The sequence below is a fragment of the Sus scrofa genome, chromosome 10 (genome assembly GCF_054392235.1).
Source record: "Sus scrofa isolate SSC_HxYL_T2T_F1_AM1 chromosome 10, Sscrofa_HxYL_maternal_Yorkshire_Landrace_v2.0, whole genome shotgun sequence".
Taxonomy (NCBI): Eukaryota; Metazoa; Chordata; class Mammalia; order Artiodactyla; family Suidae; genus Sus; species Sus scrofa.
In genome coordinates, this window is record NC_139392.1 from 33,933,334 (window position 1) to 33,955,489 (window position 22,156).

The following is a 22,156-nucleotide window of genomic DNA, read 5'->3' on the forward strand; positions in this document are numbered from 1 at the left end:
TTCTTGTCCACATCTTACTGAACATTCCAGCAGTCCTTAAAATAGCTGATGATGGTCCCTGCTAGAAACATTTCTTGAACCTGGTTTCCAAAACATCTTGTGTTTTAGGTTAACCTATTACCTCACTGGTTATTCTTCCTTCCTAAAATCTCTTACTACTGCCTTTGATCGCTCTGTAGTACAAGACCCCAGGGTTCCATCCCTAGGCTGCTTTTATTCTATAAACAGTCTCTCTTTAGAATATCCTAACTAGACTCATAGCTTTAAGTACTTTATTTACAGTTGACTTCTGAATTTAAGTCTCTAGCTCCAACCTCTGCCTGAACTTTGAGCTCATTATATCAAAGGACTTCCCAGACATCTTCCCTTGACTGACTGATAGATATCTACCTCAAGCAGAATTCTTGATTCCTGACAACAATCCTCCTCCTCAAAAAGCTACTATTTCCCCCAATAAATATGGCCATCCATCCACCTTCACAAGCCAGAAACCTAGAGTTATTCCTGACTCTTCTTTCCAGCATCTCTCACCATCCAATCTATCAGCAAGCCCTGATGATTTAACTTCCAAAAGACACTTCCAAATCATTCACTTGTAACACTTTAGTTCATGCCATCATCATGGACTTTCTGGACTTCTGCAATAGTTTTTCAGTGCCCTCCTTGCTTGCTCCTTTATCTCCCTTCAGTCATATCCCATCATTTTCTGCTCAAAATTTCCTAATTGATTCTAATTGTCCTTCAAATAAAATATATCATTCTGTTATAATCTACAAGTTTGCATGTTTATGCTTTGTCTGCTTCGCTGAGCTCAGCTCATATGACTCTTCCTCTCTCCTACTATACTTGTTTTTAGAAACTACCATGCTTGCTGTAGCCAAAGATCTCTGTACTTGTTCTCCTGAGCACTGTATGTATGGCTCGTGTATTTCATGTACCAGCTCAAACCTCTTCAGAGAAGCTTCTTTGATCACCCAGCCTTTTAGCAGGGCTAAATCCATCACTGTCTTTTGTGAAGCCTCTTCCCCCCTCAAGAAGGTGTAAATCCATGAGAACAGGTTACTTGTATGCTCACAGCCACATCTCCAACGCCCAGAAATGTGCCCATGGCATAAAATACATACCTAGTAATATTTCTTGAATGAATGAATGACAAATAGATGGGAAGTGGACAAATAGAGCCCAAAACTCCACTAAGAGGATCTTATAATAGTCCATATAAGACAAAACCTGGACAAAGATTATGGAAGTTGGGAAATAAGAAAAGGAGATAGAGGAGTCCCACTGTGGTGCTGTGGGTGAAGCAATCTCGCATTGCTACAGCTGTGGCATAGGCTGCAGCTGCAGCTCGGATTCAGTGCCTGGCCCAGGAACTTCTGAGTGCCATGGGTGCAGCCAAAAAAAATAAATAAAAAGAGATAGGTGCAACTGAGTTAGGAAGCAGATTGCTGGGAGATGGTGGGGAAGGGGATGCCTAAGGGGGGGAAGGGCATTGATCACCCATACATTATCAGATAATACCCCATATCCCCTCCAATGATTCTTCATTATGACATTATTTTTCATGTTGAAGACTATACTGCATTTTTTTTTTTTGGTAGACTAGTACTTTAACATCACCCCCCCACAAATCCAGATTTCTTTCTCTTTATTCACCAAAGTACTCTACAAAGTCTTAACAATGATCATCATTGCCCTCTGGGGCTTATATTTGGACCTTCATTTTATCAACTCCAAATGACAGGCTCATTCATTGATTCATCCATTCATTCTTTTTAAATCACTGATAGCTTATTTGTTAGAAAACACAGTTCTCTGATTTTGGAAATTCAAATTTATTAGTGGGTAGGTTAAAAAAAACAACAGGTCAATGTAACAGTTTGATAATTATTTTAATGGAATTAAATCCAACATTCCAAAGGAGAATACAGGAGGGTCCGTCATTTGCAATTTACCCTTCACACAGTGATCAGTTTTTGTACTAAAACAGGTCTGATCACATTTCCCCCTTCTTAAAAACCTTTAACCTTCCAATATCAAGTATTTAATGTAGAAACAGTTATCCATCTACTCTGATCTTACTTCACCCAATTCTGTAGCCTTATCTCCCCTCACTTCTCCACTTACCATGTATTCCAATAGCGAACCTCCTATAATGACATCTTTTTAAGTTTCAAAAACTTTGCTAGTATTGCTTCCTCCTTGAAATATCTGCTTTCTTCATTTATTTAGGGCAGAACCCATGGCATATAGAAGTTCCCAGGCTAGGGGACAATTCGGAGCTGAGGCTGCCAGCCTACACCACAGGCATGGCAACACCAGATTCAAGCCGCATCTGTGCCACAGCTTCTGGCAATGCTGGATCCTTAACCCACTGAGCAGGGCCAGGGATCAAACCCGAATTCTCATGGGTACTGGTCAGGTGCGTTACCACTTAGCCACAATGGGAACTCCTTCTTCCTTTTTTTAACTTTTCAAAATTATAATCATCTTTAAAGATCCAGTTGAAATGCCAGCTCCTCTAAAAAGCCAGCCAAAACTTCTACTGAGCTCTATTTTTTTCTCTTTTTTATTACAATTTTCTTTGTCCTTACATACCAGCTTCCTCATTAAATTATAAGCTACTTAAGAATAGGGGCCATATCCTATTCAATCTGTATTCCCACATTAGGTTTCAAATAAAGTTGCTGTAGGAACCGATAACTTACAGCCGTGCTGGATCCTTGTTCAGTGGTTCCCAAACAATCACATTAAAAAAAAGGAAGTATATGCATGTGTGTCTTATATATAGTGTATGTACACATACACATCTATACCCTAAACTTTATCCCTGTTTTTCCTATTTCCCTGTGGCCCACTAATAAGTTTCCACAGACCATCACTGTGTGGTTTGCCGTGCGCACTGACAGTCTTGGATCACAGTTTGCCTACTTCCATATACTATCCCACAACTATTTTGTTTGCAACATGACACTGGCAGAGTAGACAACAACTCTATGACCCCATTATATTAATTCAGAAAGATGAATCACTTCCCTGTGACCATAAACCTAATACGTATAACATGAAATTTAAATTCAGATCTGCCTGACTCTAAAATTTACCTTCTTTCCAGGATATTATGCTGCTCCTCAATAAAGCCAAACTACTCTTGCCTCTCAATGATTCTCTAGTTACTCCAAATTCCAAAACTAATTTAGAGACTGGATATCCACCCAGCACTCCCTCAGGGTTAAAAATTGTGTCCCTTTTTCTGGCATCCATGCACTAGCATAAGTGAACTACTGTGAATGAATGTCTCCAAAATGCACGTTTAAGCCTAGATCCCCAATGTAATGGTATGTAGAAGTGGATCTTTGGGAGATCATTAGATGATGGGGGTGGAATCCTTGTGAATGGGATTAGTGCCCTTCTAAGAAGGAATGAGATAACTGTTCTCAGTCATATAAGGATACAGCTGTCTACAAGCCAGAGTGGACCCTCATCAGACACTAGCTATGCCAAGTACTTTTATTCTAAGTTTCCCAGTCTCCAGAACTCTGAGAAATCAATGCTTATTGTGTTAAGCCACCTAGTCTATGGTATATTTGTTTTAACAGACCCATGTAAGACAACTACTGATAACAACACTTCCTCTAAATCTCATAATCCTTAAGGTGGTATCTAGTAAAGCCATGCAAAGTAGAAGAAATATACATTAACCATAAATCTGGAAGAAATCTTGTTGTAGCTAGTAATTTAAAAAAAAGAAAATGTGCTAATAGTTGTTAAGACTTTTTACTTATTAAATCAGGTGCTATAAAAATGATCTAAGGAATACTTTAATATGAGACTAATGGATTTCTTTGGTTTGTTTGTTTTTGTCTTTTTCTAGCACTGCACCCAAGGCATATTGAGGTTCCCAGACTAGGGGTCTAATCGGAGCTGCAACTGCCAGCCTATGCCACAGCCACAGCCATGCCAGATCTGAGCCTCGTCTACAACCTACACCATAGCTCACCACAACTGCCAGATCCTTAACCCACTGAGCAAGGCCAGGGATCGAACTTGAAACCTCATGGTTCCTAGTCAGATTCTTTAAAACCCCTGAGCCACAATGGGAACTCTTGAGGCTAATGGATTTTGAAAAAACAAATGAACTCAAGATATCAAATCATAAACCAAAATACATATTGTGATAATTATATCCTGACTTCTGATTACATATGATAACACACAAAAAAAGAATAAAGGGTCATTAGAAAATTACTCTTTTGTAAAGCAGCCATAATAATGGTTGTAAAACAGAGGTCCACATAAAAGAATGTATTTGTGGGGTTATTTTTTTTCCTCTAGTAATATGACAAGCCAGCTCTTAATGCTATGAAGTATTTGGTTCTACATATTAAGGATTTTATATCTCCCTTCTCCCTGCATGAATTAACATAGAACAACCATGAGGAAAACCTCATTTTGTTCAAACACTAAGTTCATTCCACTTTTATCAACTCTTGGTCTGGACAAATATTAAAACATATTTAAGAATGAAGAACAGATGCTTAATAATAACTTATCATAGGTTTGGAAATAAAAACCATTATGATTTAACTTAAAAGTATCAAACAATTATAACCATATGAAACCTACATTATATACGTTATAGTAGATATAAATATATCTCACATTGTGATTTTTTATCTTGATTATTTCCCTTAAGAATGATTTATTGCTAAACTCCTTTAAAATTTTCTAATACACTAGAAATGTTTATAAATTTTTCTCAATGTTGTTGTATCTTATTTTACAAAAACTTTTGTCTATCAAACAAATGATTAGTGTTATAAGAATTATCTAACAACTTGATTATAGTGAATGGAAATCCAGACTTAGTCAATCATAGAAGTACAGTTGTGTATTTTAACTTCAAAAAATTTGAGCATGTATAAATTTTTCTTTGTTGCACCTCATCTGTGTTAATTATCATGTTACTATTTTCAATGCACAATTTTTCTTCCCATAAAAAGAAAACAAATATCACTATCTTCCCATAAAAAGAAAACAAATATCACTAACTTTTAATCTCTCCTTGGAGTGCTTCAATTTGCTTTTTCTTCTGTTCAGTCAGTTGCTTTAACTCATTTCTGTTACCCTGAAGTCGTTGTTCTTCTTTTTCCTTTTGCTTTAAACTATTCTGGACCTGCATTAGTTGTCCCTGCATTGAATTGCACTCCAATTTCAACTGATGAGAAGTCTAAAAGAAAATAAAATCTGTTTAGCATTCTTTTATCCATTCACCCTACTTCAAGCTAAGCACTACTCTAAGTAGAAACTACTGGGTCTGATGGCCATAAACAATCCACTAGTAAACCACAAAAAAAAATCCCTGTCCTCACAGAGCTTTCATGACTGACACTATTCACTATTAGATGGCATGCTGAATTAATCTTCAATATTTGTTTAATCCTCCTTTCCTTTTTAACTTATATATTTGGATAGAGCTTGGAAATGGACTATTCCTTTACATCATAACATAGGGAAAAACAGCATTCATCTCTAGATTGCTGAAATGTCTACTGCCTTTCAAGGATATGCAAATGCTACCTGAGCCTGTTAGCCACCATCAGAAAGGATAGCTTCATATTAACTGCAATAAAACCAAAATAATTTTGGCAAATATGTTTAGTATTTGATGAAACTAAACTATACCGCACACAATTTGTCATTTAGAGATCTGAGGAATATTTTGTTAATACCTTCTTTTTACAATCTACTAGGATATAGTTCTGTTCAAAATTAGACATCATATAGAAGCTAAGAGAGGTTCCTCTGTGGCCAAGGAGAACTACACATTCTCCGACATTTCTAGCTAAGGTCATGTTTCATGTTTTATGCATATTTCACTATGAACATAATTTGAGCAATTTGACCGTATTCTGAGTAACTTTTGAAAAAAATTCAGTGCTTCAGCTTATCTCCAACACAAAGGGAAATATTTTGTGCAAAGCAGGAATCAGGTAGTATAACAATAATGATTAACAAGTACCACTGGTTATGATAACCAATGACAAAGTAATAGCTAACATTTGACCATTTATTTTGTTAAGCTGGTTTTCTAAGCACTTTGAAATATATTAACCAATTTATTTCTCAAAATAATTCTATAGTGAACATTCTCTTATTAGCCTTATCTTCTACTGAGAAAACTGGAACACAGAGAGATCAAGTTGTCAGCCTAAGACAAGGCAAGACAGCACAGCTATTAAGTGGCACAACCAGGATATAAATCTGGACAATCTGGATTCAGAACTTATACACTAAACCACCATAATTTTGCCAGTTACATGTTGGCATCTAAAACACAGGTGTCTTCTTTCAAGCAACAACCAGAACACAACACTACAGATGTGTCAGGACCAGGTTTCACTACTTTATCAAATCAGATCTCTAGAAAGCTACATGCCTGGACTCTGGCTGCTGGAGGTATGCCTTCAGAAAAAATAGCAACATATTACTATACTCGCTTAATGTATATTATACTCTTGCTTCTTTTGATGGAGAACAACAGAAGTATTAACCACAGAAAATCTTTTTTTTTTTTTTTTTTTTTTTTGTCTTTTTAGGGCCGCACTTGTGGCACATGGAGATTCCCAGGCTAGGGGTCAAATCGGAGCTGTAAATGCCTGTCTCCACCACAGCTACAGCAACAGCAGATCCAAGCTGTATCTGCAACCTACACCACAGCTCATGGCAACGCTGGATCCTTAACCCACGAAGCGAGGCCAGGGATCAAACCTGCATCCTCATAGACACTAGTCGGGTTTGTTAACCATTGAGCCATGACAGGAACTCCAACAAATCTCTTCATTGTTAAACAACCATTATCAAATATATTAATATCAGTGTCCATGAAATTGCCCTTAAAATTTCATTTCTATGGAAAGCCTATCAAGACTTTTTTTTATCCATAGTAGTCTGCCTTAATCTAAATTATCTAATTATAACTCTATAGTTAGATTACTCAATTTTCCATCTTTAATTAACTACTTTTATTTTAGGCCTCTTATCAAAAACTAGGTTAAATCTTTTTAGTAGTGGGTAGAACACAAATGAAATAAACCTTCTTTTGACCTAATTATCACTGAAAATATTTTGAAAATTTAAATACCTTATTATGCTATAACATATTTTGTTACAGAAAAAGAAAATCTTAGCTCCTCTTTTTCAAGTGAGTTTTTCAGTTCATTCTGTTCCTTATGTGCGCATTCTATCTGTACTTCAAGGTGATGCTTTAAATCTTTGCAGGTTTTCTCCTAAAAAAATGGAAAGTATATTATGCCGAAAATATCTGTAGTAAAATAAGACTTTTGGTTTACAAGCTTATAAGGTCCTTAGAAGGAAATAAATCAGAATTGCTGATCATTGAAGATGGGACAAAATAATCCCATTTCATTAATAAAAACAGGCAAGTATTATAGCAGTAAGGAAGGAGGAACAGGAAAAGGCTAAGTGTTTCAATCATCAACCAAGAGTCACAATAAATAATTTAGATAGTATTTGGACAAGATTTTAGAAAACTTTGGTTTGGAAGCCACATTTTTTGTCACAGAATTAATTAAATTAAATAACTTATGTGGTTGTGGATATGGTTTGGTTGTTTTGATCACATCTGTGGTGTGCAAAAGTTCTCTGGCCAGGGATCAAACCCCATGCACACCACGGCAATGACCCAAGCCACAGCAATGACAATGCAGGATCCTTAACTCCCTGAGCCACCAGGTAATTCCAAATTATGCTATTTTAAACGTAGAATAATATGCTTCAAAAAAAAGGAAGCAAGGAAATTCTTAAGAAGAAAGTGTTGAAACGATAAATAAAAATAATCACATATACTTTAAGAGGGAATGTGTACAGATAGATGTTTTCTCCAAACAGAAAGGAACATAAAAGTAACATGAAAATCTTTTTTTTAGGAGTTTCCATTGTGGCTTGGCAGAAATGAATCCAACTAGTAACCATGACGGTACGGGTTTGATCCCTGGCCTTTGCCTCACCCAGTGGGTTAAGGATCTGGCATTGCCATGAGCTGCTGTGTAGGTCACAGATGCGGCTCAGATCCCACATTGCTGTGGCTGTGTTGTAGGCCTGCAGCTGTGGCTCCAATCCAACCCCTCCTGTGGGAATTTTCACATGCCATGGGTGTGGCCCTATAAAGCAAAAAAGAAAATGTCAAATATGAATTAGGCAGAAGAATCAGTACATTTTAAATATTATCACTTCTGCTTAAAAAAAAAAAGTAAATATAAACAACTAACCATATCTAATATAGCAGCTTTTCCCTTTTGACTTTCCTTTTCAAATTCACTTTTGGAGTTCTTCAAAGAATCAGAAACTTTTGATAATTCCTCTTTTGCTGCAGAAAGCTCTGTTACTAGAGTTTCTTTCTCCATCTTCACTTTGTGTAGTTCTGTCGCTGCTGCTTGAATTTTGTTATTCAATTCTTCCTGCTGCATTTTTGCATTTTGACTTAAATTTTCTATTTTCTTGTTTAAGGATTTTTTTTTTCCTTCTTCTTGCTTGGTAAGCACTTGCTTAATATTTTCAAGTGCTTCAGATTTCTTCTGTAGATCCAACTTTGTACTGGATATGCTATTTAAGAAAAAATTTAATAATGCATAATTTATCACCTCTAATTTACCATTCAAAATAAATTATTAATTTTTTAAACTTTTTTGTATCCTTAAGAAGTAAAAATAATAATTTAATGTATCAAGCCAGAACCACCTCACACCAGTCAGAATGGCCATCATTAGTAAGTCTACAAATAGCAAAGGCTGGAGAGGGTGTGGAGAAAAGGGCACCTTCCTACACTGTTGGTGAGAATGTAAATTGGTACAACCACCATGGAGGTTCAATAATATGGAGATTCCTCAGAAAACTCAATACAGAACTACCATATGACCCAGCAGTCCTATTCCTGGCCATATATCGAGACAAAACTTTCATTCAAAAAGATAAATGCACTCCCATGTTCACTGCAGCACTATTCACGATAGCCATGACATGGAAACAACTTAAATGTCCGTCTATAGATTAATGGATTAAGAAGATATGGTACATATATACAATGGAATACTACTCAGCCATAAAAATGAATGAAATAATGTCATTTGTAGCAACACGTATGGAACAAGAGATTCTCATACCAAGTGAAATTAAGAAAAAAGAGGAAGACAAATACCCTATTTCATTTAAATGCAGAATCTGAAATATGGCACAGGAGTTCCCACTGTGGCACAATGGAATTGGTAGGATGCAGGTTCAATCCTTGGCCCAGCACAGTGGGTTAAAGGATCCAGCATTGGTGCAGCTGAGGCATAGGTCTCAGCTGCAGCTTAAATCTGATCTCTGGCCCAGGAACTCCATGGGCAGCCCCTCCCCCCTCAAAAAATGGCACAAAATGAACCTATCTACAAAAGAGTAACAGACTCCCAGACTTACAGATTTGTGGTTGCCAAGGGGAAATGGGACAGACTGGGAGTTTGAGGTTAGTAGAAGCAAACTATTACATTTAGAATGGATAAGCAATGAGGTCCTATTGTATAACACAGGAACTATATCAAGTCTCAGGGAACTATATCTTGGAAGATAATATAAGAAAAGTAATATGTATATATGTGTGTGTGTGTGTATATACATGTATATGACTGGGTCACTTTTCTGTACAGAAGTTGGTACAACATTATAAATTAACTGTAATTTTTTTAAAAAAAAGCTAAAAAAAATTTAGTCGAAAAATAATAAAACTACACAACCAAAAAAATGCCGTAGAACATCTGTTCTGACTATTTAACAGATAAAGAAGATTTACCTCAAGGAAATAAATCAGTGGTAAAGTCAAGACCATCTAAGCCCCTAACTTAATCCCCAAAGAAAACTGTGCATAGAACAAACCTAGCCTATGACAGCCAGAAAAGTTTTCCCTGTACTCTAAAGAACCTATTAGCCCCTAAGCATACAGAAATTTGCCTCCTTCCTTGAAAACATAAAACACATTATATCTTTGAAACGACTTAAACTTCAAAACACATAAGGTAAGTAGGAAAAAAACAGAAGAATATCTCATTTCAGATAGAGGAAGGACAATAGATTTATTGTAATCTTAGAACCTAGCAGATTATGTAAGAGATTTGTTATTATTTGCCCCTTAAAAAATGCTTTCTGTAGCTAAATCAGTAAAAATTTATAAGAATAAGGAAATGAACATATTGCTGTAAGAGTTAAAGACTTCTCTTTTCATAAAATGAATACAATTATGTTTATATGCATATCAAAGGAAAAGCACATATTAAAGATCAACAAGTTTCTAAAGAGAAAATAAAACCAGATGCAAAGTAGTATTTCTAGAATGTATCCTCTTTCTAGTGTATTTTACCATCAATGTACTTACTATAAATTGAACAGTATGTTAAAGAGAGATTATTAAAAGCTATATCAGCCACATAATTGAAGTTAGGTATTAATACAATACCAGAGCTGCACATATACCTTGAAAATTTCGAACTTTTAGTCCCAGAAACTTACTTTTACTTTCTAAAAAGTAGCTAGAAAAGTGAACTACATTCATAGGATCCTGTACCGCACTGATTTTTAAAGGTCTAAACAGAAAAGTCATTGTACTAATTATTACTTTACCATTTTAATATAATTAAAATCCATGTCAAGCAACCTTAAAATTAGGACTTGATATATTTATTCACTATGCTATTTAACTTTCCCACAAATAATTATTATAAAATCATATGACTATGTGAATCAAAGACAGCAATAGAAATAAAGGCCTTCATAGTGACTGCAAAACTTAGCTGTTTTTTTAAAGTCACTTAGTAATAAAAAAACAAAACAAATCAAAATGAAAAAAAAAACACACATGATCTGGGAAACCTTAACACTCCGTTCTCAGAAACTGACAGAAATGATCAGAGGGGAAAAAATGGCAAGGATATGGAAGATTAGAACAATATTATCAACTACCTCAACCTAATTGATATTTATGGAATACTTTACCCAACAACACATATGTGTACCCATGGAAAATTAACCAAGATAAGCCATATACTGGGCCCTAAATAAAACAGTTTGAAAAGTCTGAGTATGTTCTCTGACCTCAGTGGAATTAAATGAGAAACCAGTAACAGTAAGATATCTACAAGAATCCCAAATATTTGACAAGTAAACAAAATACTTCTAACTAACCATGATCAAAGAAGAAAACACAAAAGATATTTGAAAATATATTAAACTGCAGAGGAATGAAAATATAAGATGGAAGTTGGTGGGCTTGAATAGCATCAGTGGCCCTTGAGAAAGGTGGGCCCTGTGCCCTGTTATGTGGGCTGAGCCTTTCAACCAAGGTTGAGGGTTTAGTCAAACTCTAGATATGTTTACCTAGCTTGCCTTTCTTAGGTAGTACTCTAGAAAGGCAGGACCCAACATAGGAAATGTTCGTATAAAGGGAAAAAACAAAAAAACAAACAAAAAAAACCTTAGTAGAAGTGGAAAGAACCACTGATCCCATAAGTGTCCTTGGGAAAGAGAACAAGAAGCAACTCAGAGGTCACCTTCAAAGACACATGACTGGCTTCCAGAGGTGACAACCAAGTTAGTGGGTGATACAAAGGATCAGGTGTACTCTCCAAACGTCAGCACTGGAAACTATGATGTTATCAGTGAGAAGAAATGCCATTTGCACCTGTATATCCTCAAATTCACAGTATCAGGACCCAATGTACTAGATATGAGAACAAAAAATTTTGTCATCCCTCCCAAAACAAGGATGCAACCATGAAGGTGTAAAACAACTTAATTATTGATGGGTTTTATTTCATTTCTCTGAAAGGTAACTTTCCCACGCACCCAACTTCCATCTTTACTACTGAGAGTCAAAAATCTTCATGCTCTTGCCACAGATCAAATCCGTCAACACAGTCGGAATGGAATATTTGGCATTTAAAGACAAAGTCTGCTGAAATGTGACTGGTAACAAGCCCTCCTATTTAACCATATTATATGGATTTATTTTTATTCATGTTAATATAAGCAGTTTATAGAATCAAGTAAATCCTTAAAGATGTGATGATAAAATTGAAATCTTAAAAATATGTTAATTCTTAGTTTACAATGCTCCCCCTTAAGTCATTAAGCTTATGTTTCTTTCTCCACTTCAACTTGTTTACTCAATTCTGTAGCTCTAAGCTCTAAATCTGTGTTCAGTTGTCTTTGCTGTTGTAGATCCTGCAAAGCTTGCTCCTTGCTTGCTTTAACTTCAAGTGAATCAGCTTCCAATTTCTATTGAAGAAATATAATAACAACTTTAATGTCAATTATCTACTATAACATTATACCACTTTTGTTTACATTCAAACTGGTGTTGACATAACACACAAAAATAGCCAAAAATATCTGTTATAATAAAAAATACACTCTGAAGCTTTCACTGAATAAAGCTGCCATTTATCATGGAATATTTAAGAAAACCTAGCAGCAGGCTTCCTATAGGAGAAGCAGTCACTGAGTTTTTAATTTTCAAAATTAACTCTAAGAGAAAAACTTAAAATAATTATATTTGTTACCTGCGTAAAATTTATTAACTAAAGTCCGAAAAAACTAAGTAACAGGTTCACACATGGGCCCACTTAAAATATGTACTCCTTTATAATCACAGTTAATAATACTGAGATAATTAGAACTATTCACAACTAAAATGCAGTTTTCATGTCATCCTTCTCATTAACACCTATTGACCCTAAACATAAAACCAATTAAACTTCTGATTTTGCTTCTTCAATCTCTTCATCTAGAGATCATTGTTCTTCACAGTGTGATTTTTGTGTCATTCATGTAGATATAACTGTGGGTACTTTTACAAATTCACAAAAGTCAGGAGTTCCCTAATGGCTCAGCAGATTAAGGATCCGGCATTGTCACTGCTGCAGCTCAGGTTGCTGCGGTGGTGCAAGTTTGATCCCTGGCTGAGGCCCTTCCACATTCCATAGGTGAAGCCAAAAAAAAGTCAAACTGTTAAGTACATAGTTCAAAAATCTATGAGCAAGACATTTTCTTGTATAGCAGTAAAAAATTTTGTGCCCTAAATATTTTATAAGCCAATCTAGGTACCTGTAGTTCTTACTCAAGGCTTATATTTGACACTCAATGTAACTATGTTAATTCTATGTAACAGATGGAATACGTCCTAAAACAATGATTAGAAAAAATATCTAATATCCAATGTTGTGATAGGTTACAATAAATATTATTGGTTCTAAATAACTATTTTTAAAAGATACTTAAATAGACTTCTCATGAGACGCCTTCATCTAAAAAATTAGTTTTTTGTTTTTTTCAACCATTATGTCGAGTAATTTGTCATGCCATGTTATTGACCATAAAGAAAATAAAAAAAGGAATGCAGAGAAGATCTGAAAATGTAATTTTCTTCTTCCACGTTATACTGATGTGGATGTGGATGTATACAAATTCAAAGCCCAGGATTCTACAGTTGTACAGAAGTGCTTTATCTGACAGTGGAGGTATAACATATATATAGTAACTTGAGAAATTTTTAACTTATAGCAGGTTTAATTTAAAGGACAAGGGACTCAGGTCAAATCCTTCTCTCATATGTGTAGCCACTTAATCTCTTTAGCTCCAAACTTTCATCCAGAGTTGTATTAAAGAAAGAAGTTTACCATAGTGTAAATTATAATAAATTTAAATAATATTAAATTAGAAACAAAACCCAAAGAGTATAAATGTAAAGTTTAAAATAGGAAGAAATATGCCATCCCTGAGTATTATACTGGAGTAAAGAGGGAAAGAGACAGGAATGATATAGCAAAACAAAAAATAAGTTCCTCATAATTACAGAGTAGATCCCTGGTTGGCTGTCTCTTTGAAATATTTACACATACCATGGAACCAGTATATATGTTAACTGCTATTTGCAAAAGCCCTCCTTTAACAAAGAAGTTAAAAGTAAAACGGAATTCAAAAATCAAATAAGAAAAATCACAGGTAATTTTTTTTGGTTCCCAGGCTAGGGGTCAAATCAGAGCTATAGCCTACACCTAGCAATGTCACAGCCTACAGCAACATCAAATCCAAGCCAAATCTGCAACCTACGCCACAGCTCATGGCAACGCCAGATCCTTAACCCACTGAGCAAGGCCAGGGATTGAACCTGAAACTTCATAGTTCCTAGTTGGACTCATTTCTGCTGCGCCACGATGGGAACTCCATTTATGTATGTATGTATGTATGTATGTATGTATGTATGTATGTCTCTTTGCTATGTCTTGGGCAGCTCCCGCGGCATATGGAGGTTCCCACGCTAGGGGTCTTATCAGAGCTGTAGCTGCTGGCCTACGTACGCCAGAGCCACAGCAGCATGGAATCCGAGCCGCATCTGCGACCTACACCACAACTCATGGCAACACCGGATCCTTAACCCACTGAGCAAGTGCAGGGACCGAACCCGCAACCTCATGGTTCCTCGTCGGATTCGTTAACCCCTGCGCCATGATGAGAAATCTTTCTCTTTTTTTTTAATTTTTAAAACTTTTACATCACAGCTTAACCTTTGTTTGAAAGTTTGAAATCTTAGATTCCATCTGGGTCATCAATTACATTGCTACAGGAACAGAAAATATGGCGAAATTCAGTTTCTTTTATACAAACCTTAATTTGACCTTCTAATTCTTCAGTTTTCTGTTCTAAAGAGAGATGTTTCTCTTTATATTCTTTAAGATGACTTTTCACCTGACTGCCATGTTCTTGCTTATCCTGCAAATGTGTAGTGACCTGAGCCAGTTGAGTAGTGACTTTATTCAACTCCTTTTAGAAAAGTAAAATTAAAGATAACTTCAGTAAGGATTACTTTACTCCAGTTCCCAAATGATCGGTTAAAGTAAAATAGAAAATTCTAATTTTACTGAAGAAACTACTTTGAGTAAGACAATAGATAAGTCTATCAAAGGTTAAATTTACCCACCAATATAAAGGACCTGAACTGAAGTTATACACAGCCTGAGATACTAAGTTTACATACCTAACAGCTCAATTAACTTTCTCAAGGAAGAGTTACTTTAGGAGCCAAAAGATACAGTAGAATATTAAATAAGCTAACAGTAAAATAACACTGTCACAACTAAATATTATCAATGTTCAAGGCAGCATTTTTTAATAATTTATTAATTATAATGATAACATAATGTTCATTTGGAATATCTAGTTGCACAGGGAAAACAAAACAAAAAAAATACTAGGAAATCCACTACCCATAGATAATCACTATTAATATTTTGATAAATTTCTTTCTAGTCTTCTCTGTATGCTAGCTTCTATTTTCTGATTTGTATGTTTAAAATAACAGGTCTTGCTTTACATAGTGTTTTATTGTAACCTTTGTTTTTCCATAACAATGCATCATGAACCTGACATTATTTTCTAAAATATCATTATACATCACTACATAAATTTCCGTTTTATTGATACAGACCATTTTTTAGCCAAAGTCTTATTTTACAGTCTTAGATTGCTACAAAACTTTCTGCAGAGATGCAAAGTATGATTATTCCTTAGGGTAAAGGACTAAAGGTGAGCTAAAGAATAAGAAAAATCCGATACGGGAAGACAAGATGGCAGAGGAGTAGGGGGACACGCTCGCCCTCTCACACAAACACAACAAAAAAAGCACATCTACAGAATAAATAACTCGCACAAACAGCAACCAATCGCTGGCTGAGGAACCTAAACTCCAATAACGGCAAGAAGTTCGTGACATTACTGGGCAGATCGGGAGAAAAGAGGAGAGTGAGAGAAGGTGAATCCGAGCGGGATGGGCGCTCCCGAAAGGGAACTGAGGAGGAGAAGGGGATCCCACATCCTGTAAAGTCACCTACTCGGGGGAAAGATCAAACGAACCGGAGGAATCTCCAGATGCAGAGAAGAGTGTAGCAGTAAGCTGGAGTACTGAAAAGCTGATCAAGAACCAAAGAGACCATCTGAACTACGGGCAAAGTCACCAAAAATTGAGATGCCTGGGTGGGGGCTGGGCACCAAGACCTCAGCTCCAGAGGTTAGTCCCCAAGAATGGGCTGGGGGGCGGGGCGGAGCAGAGACTGCTTGGGAGGTCTAGAAACCGGTCTGTCAAGTTTGACTGGGCAGAGGCTGCCTGGGAGACTGGAAAGCAAAGCTGTCACAGGGGAAGGGAGCAATACTCTAGGGGCAGGGAAGTGGAAAACCACATCAGAGGGAACCTGGGAGAAGAGACTGGTCTGCACCCATGCTGGGGAGGGGAGACAAGGGGTGGGTCCCCATAGAATACTCCCCACACCACAGCAAGCTTACAGGCCCACTAGCTAGCAGAAAGCTGTGCTTCCAAGTGCATCCCCTCCCCCCACCCCCGCCACCCACTACACGCTCCCGGACCTGGGGTGCCTGCCATCCAGGAGGGCTGGCCTCAACAACTGCCTGAAGCCTACCACTGCAGGGGCTGTCCCTGCACAGGCCTGCTTGCCCTTTGGAGGGGCTACACTTCCGCAGAGCAGCACCAAACACCACCAGCCCCGGAGAAAAGGCCTGCAGCCCAGAAAAGCTAGAACAAGCCTAGCCAGGCTGTGAATAGATCTGCAAAATTCTTGAACGGTTTTTCTGTGTCGGGCTGCCCCGGGGAGGAGCCTCTTGGGTTTTCAGCGGCCCTGCTACCTGCCCAAGCCCCCAGAGGAACAGACAGACAGACAAATGGAACAGAATAGAGAACCCGGACATAAACCCTGACACCTATGGTCAATTAATCTTTAACAAGGGAGGCAAGAACATAACATGGGAAGAAGAAAGTCTATTCAGCAAGCATTGCTGGGAAACCTGGACAGCTGCATTCAAAGCAATGAAACTAGAACACACCCTCATACCATGCACAAAAATAAAATCAAAATGGCTGAAAGACTTAAATATATGACAGGACACCATCAAACTCCTAGAAGAAAACATAGGCAAAACACTCTCTGACCTCAACATCATGAATGTTTTCTCAGGTCAGTCTCCCAAAGCAATAGGAATTAGAGCAAAAATAAACCCATGGGACCCCATCAAACTGAAAAGCTTCTGCACAGCAAAGGAAACCCAAAAGAAAACAAAAAGACAACTTGCAGAATGGGAGAAGATAGTTTCAAATGATGCAACCAACAACGGCTTAATCTCTAGAATATATAAGCAACTTATACAACCCAACAGCAAAAAAGCCAATCAATCAATGGAAAAATGGGGTAAAGACCTGAATAGACTGTTCTCCAAAGAGTATATACAGATGGCCAACAAACACATGAAAAAATGCTCAACATCGCTGATTATAAGAGAAATGCAAATCAAAACTACCATGAGATACCACCTCACACCAGTCAGAATGGCCATCATTAATAAAACCACAAAGAACAAGTGCTGGAGGGGCTGTGGAGAAAAGGGAACCCTCCTGCACTGTTGGTGGGAATGTAAACTGGTACAGCCACTATGGAGAACAGTCTGGAGATACCTTAGAAATCTATACATAGAACTTCCATATGACCCCACAATCCCACTCTTGGGCATATATCCCGACAAAACTCTACTTACAAGAGACACCTGCATCCGCATGTTCATTGCAGCACTCTTCACAATAGCCAGGACATGGAAACAACCCAAATGTCCATTGACAGAGGATTGGATTCAGAAGATGTAGTATATATACACAATGGAATACTACTCAGCCGTAAAAACGAACAACATAATGCCATTGGCAGCAACATGGATGGAACTAGAGAATCTCATCCTGAGTGAAATGAGCCAGAAAGACAAAGACAAATACCATATGATATCACTTATAATTGGAATCTAATATCCAGCACAAATGAACATCTCCTCAGAAAAGAAACTCATGGACTTGGAGAAAAGACTTGTGGCTGCCTGATGGGAGGGGGACGGAGTGGGAGGGATCGGGAGCTTGGGCTTATCAGACACAACTTAGAATAGATTTACAAGGAGATCCTGCTGAGTAGCATTGAGAACTTTGTCTAGATACTCATGTTGCAACAGAACAAAGGGTGGGGGGAAAATATAACTGTAATGTTTACATGTAAGGATAACCTGACCCCCTTGCTGTACAGTGGGAAAATAAAAAAAGTATTAAAAAAAGAATAAGAAAAATCCTACAGTTCTTAAAATAAATATACTACCAACCAGCTTCCCCTACCGCTATCAAAAGGTTAAACTAATGTCTTCTACCACAAGCAGTGCATGAAAGTGGCTTGTACTACACCATATCAACACTTCTGGTGTTACATACACACAGTTTACATTGGTAAGGGCATGTTTTATTTTTATCTTAATTGCAACTGATTCTTAATGAACTTGAGGGTTTGCTAATTTAGGTTTGATTGTATCCTTTTGTAGGTTCACTTATTTCTTACGTGAAAGTGCTTTAAACATCAAAAATATTAACCCTTCATCACATACTTCTGAAAATGTTTTACTCTTTTAGCTACTTGCTGTAGAATTTTGTTAGTAGTAATATTTTCAGCAGGAAAATTTTAAACTTTTCCATGGTTATTCTTATGAATACATTTTCCACTATAGCTTTTGACACTGATTATTGAGCTTAGAAGATACTTTCCAGATGTCTTTGGCAATAATGTAAGTAAAAAGCAATTTGAAGATCAACATCATATATGGCTACAATGTGCGTAAAAGAAAAAAAGACCAATGGGTGTGGTCTCTCTCTCTCTTCTTGCTTACACACACACAGAAACACACACAGACACACACAGGTTGAGTGTTTATAGAGGTCTGAAATGATATGTATCAAAATTTAAAGTAAACATGCAATCTAAGAGCTTAGGGTAAATATAGAAAATGGTTTTGTTAACTTGATATACTACTATGTTGTTAAAAAAAATTTGGACTGACCATGAGTATTATTTCTTAAGAAGTAAATTTTTTAAATTCCTACCTGGTGAAAGGAAAGAAACATCTACCAGCATTTTGACCTTGACCCTAAAGTAAGAAGCTTTTATTCTGTGGAACTATTGAGAAGATTAACTTATGTATCCCTTCCTGGCCCACTTACTCCTACCCCCAAGAAAAGAGAGTAACTTTAATTACTGAGATGGAACACACAATGCTCTTTTCCTGCTTCCAGGTAGGAAACATACCTGGATCATAGCTCGATTACCTACTAAAAACAGGTGTGGAAGTCTAGCTTTCTTTCCCAATCATTGGCCCTTAGGAGTAAATATTTTAGCTTTGTGCCAAGGTCTAATTAATGGGAGAAATACAATATTAAAAAGCCCAACCGCAGCTGCACACAAATAGAGCTTTATCAAAAACAAAGATACTATTTTTATCTCCATCTGTCTGACTCCTGCATCTGCCACTCAACTAGCTCTGAACTCAGGGAGAAATTAAGGAGAATAAGTCAATTCCAATATTATATAAAACTGAGTATCATTTTTACACATTTTCAGTTATTTTATCCACCAAAACTTTAGGTTATGGTAAAAAATCGTATCAAGTTCCCTTACCTGCTGTTTATCTTGTAATGCACTTTGAGCTGTGTCCAAATGATTTTGAAGATCTGCTCTTTGAGCAGTTTTTGCTGCTTCTGCTGATAGTACTAATTCAGTTTTGGCTTTAATCTGTAACAAAATTTACACAGCATTTAGTTTATATTTAATTCTTGATTTCCCCCTTGCCTGAGTGCACATGACTTCTGTCACTAAATAATTTAAAAAATTTAAATCTTATGTCAGAAAACATAAAGATTCAGGCATTAAGAAAATAAGTATGTGATAATTCCCCAAACAAGGATGAGTAAGGGAAAAGATTCCTAATATTTGGATAAAAGATAAAAATAAATCCCTATAAAACACCAAAGCACTCTTCCCTCTCCACTGGGCATCCACATACTGAATTATCTGATACTCATCCAACAGATTATATTTTTTGAAAAATGAAATGGGTATCCTCTTTTTTTCCAAATTTGAATAACTTATTGTATTATTTCTGATTTTCAATGGAATTATTCTTCTAAAAAATTTAAGTGTTAGCAATGTTTCTAGTAACTTTCTTTACTACAGAATAGAGTAAGAAACCAATGATGAGAATGGAGAAAGAAATACATCTTAATTCCCACTCCTCGATGGACTCACTGAGCAAGATTTCCATATTGGCTTCTGAAAGAAAATATGCTAATATACATAATGGCTTTTTTTAATCAAAACTTTAAAGTAAAATTTAAAAATCAAATTCAAAATAATTCAAAGAAATGTAACAGAGATCTAATGGTATAATATCAAATTGCTTTAAACTTCAAAAACAACAAAAAGGGATTCATGAAAACAGAAAAGTGAAAAGACTTGGTGGTTTCAAGAGGAGAGAAAGAGGAAGGGGGGAGGGGGAAGGAGACAATGAGAGAGAGAGGCAAACAGAAAAGTTCAACAAACTTTCAAAACAGAACCTTAATTTAATTCCTATTCTTATTTGTTTTTCCATTAATAAGTAAGGCAGGAGAGCAGGGTAGGGAGGGGGGAGAAACAGTTCAAAATGTGATCCTAAAACATGCTTTCTTCATACAAACTTCATATTAAGTCACATAATTCAATATTACCTGTATGTCAAGCTGGGAGACCTTCTCCTTTCTTTCATTTAATTGATTATTTAATTCATTGATGCTGGCTTCTAGGGAGAGGACAGTCTTGTGCAGCTCTAAGAAGTGCCTTCTGCTCTTGCACCTGGTCATGCAAATTCTCCTGGGCCTTTAGTTGAGTTACCTACCATATAGGCAACACTCTAATTATAAAGGTCATGAATGATATAGTAAGAACGAAGAAACCCAAATTTAAGCAACATGAGAATGTTAAATTACTCTGACAGATTATCTCAACTTTTTGAGAAAAACTGTTCCCATCTTTCCAAAAATAAATAAACATGGACCACATGATAGTTCTATATTTAGTTTCCTGAGGACCCTCCATACTGTTGTTCCTTCCATAGTGGTTGTAGTGATTGACATTCCCACTGACAGTATAGGAGGGGTCCCTTTTCTCCACACCCTCTCCACATGTGTTATTTGTAGAATTATTAATGATGGCCATTCTCACTGGTGTGAGGTAGTACCTCACTGTAGTTTTGATCTGCATTTCTCTAACCATTAGTGATGCTGAGCATCTTTTCAATGTGCCTACTGCCCATCCATATATCTTCTTTGGGGAAATGTCTATTTAGGCCTTCTGCCCATTTTTCAATTGGGTTGGGTTGTTTTGTTGTTGTTCAGTTGTATGAGCTGTTCGTATCCATAAATATATTTGAAAAGCTGTGTGAAAGTGCTTGTCTGATGACTATCCTCTCTCATTTTAGGTTCTATTTCCATTGAATCATTTTTCTTTTGCTTATAGCTCATGTTTTCCACTTCTCTGTATGTCTAGTAATTTTTTGATGTTTGTGATGAGGCTAGATTTTGTTGTCTTCTTTCAACGAAGGTTGAATTTTGCCCCAGCAGGCAGTTAATACACTTGGTGGTCCAGCTGGATTCCTTCCAGGCTTGTTCCTATGTTTGTTAGGTGAGGTGTATGCTAGCTTTTACTCTAGGGCTAGTTTAGCTTTATTCTTAAGGTGTGACATTTCTGGGGTTTTTACTGAATGCCCTCAAGTGTTCAACCATGTCTTTCTTCTCTGACTGGCTGGAACTTGAACATATCCCAGCTCTGTGAGTTCTGATCATTTTTCAGCTGCAGCTCCTAATAATTTGTTCCACTGCCTGGCCTCATGGAATTCCTCCTTATAAGTGTAAAGCTCAGCATTCAGCTAAAGGCTCAAGTGGATCCCTATGTAGGTTTCTGGAGAATTTTCTCTATATTGTTCCATACTCTCATTGTTCCCCTTCTACCCTGCAAATTTGAGTTCAACCTCCCTCAACTTAAACCTCTCATTCCTTAGTTCAGTGAGACCACTGTGCTCTCTGTGGATTCCCCCACCTGCACCAGGCTGGAAAATGTCTCCAGGTCAAAAGTTGGAGATGTTCATTTCACCTGCTTTTCTTCTCTGAGATGAAAGCCCGATAGTGATTTTTTTTTTGTTTTTTTGTTTGTTTGTT

At 36.7% G+C, this 22,156-nt stretch overlaps 1 protein-coding gene and 1 pseudogene across 1 annotated transcript in view; both read right to left on the reverse strand.

Annotated features, from left to right (window-relative positions):
* LOC146398945 (uncharacterized) overlaps positions 1-22,156 on the reverse strand; it is a 367,324-nt gene that overhangs the window by 68,064 nt on the left and 277,104 nt on the right. The gene's annotated exons all lie outside the window — the stretch shown is intronic.
* LOC146398947 (early endosome antigen 1-like) lies at positions 12,027-21,935 on the reverse strand (annotated as a pseudogene).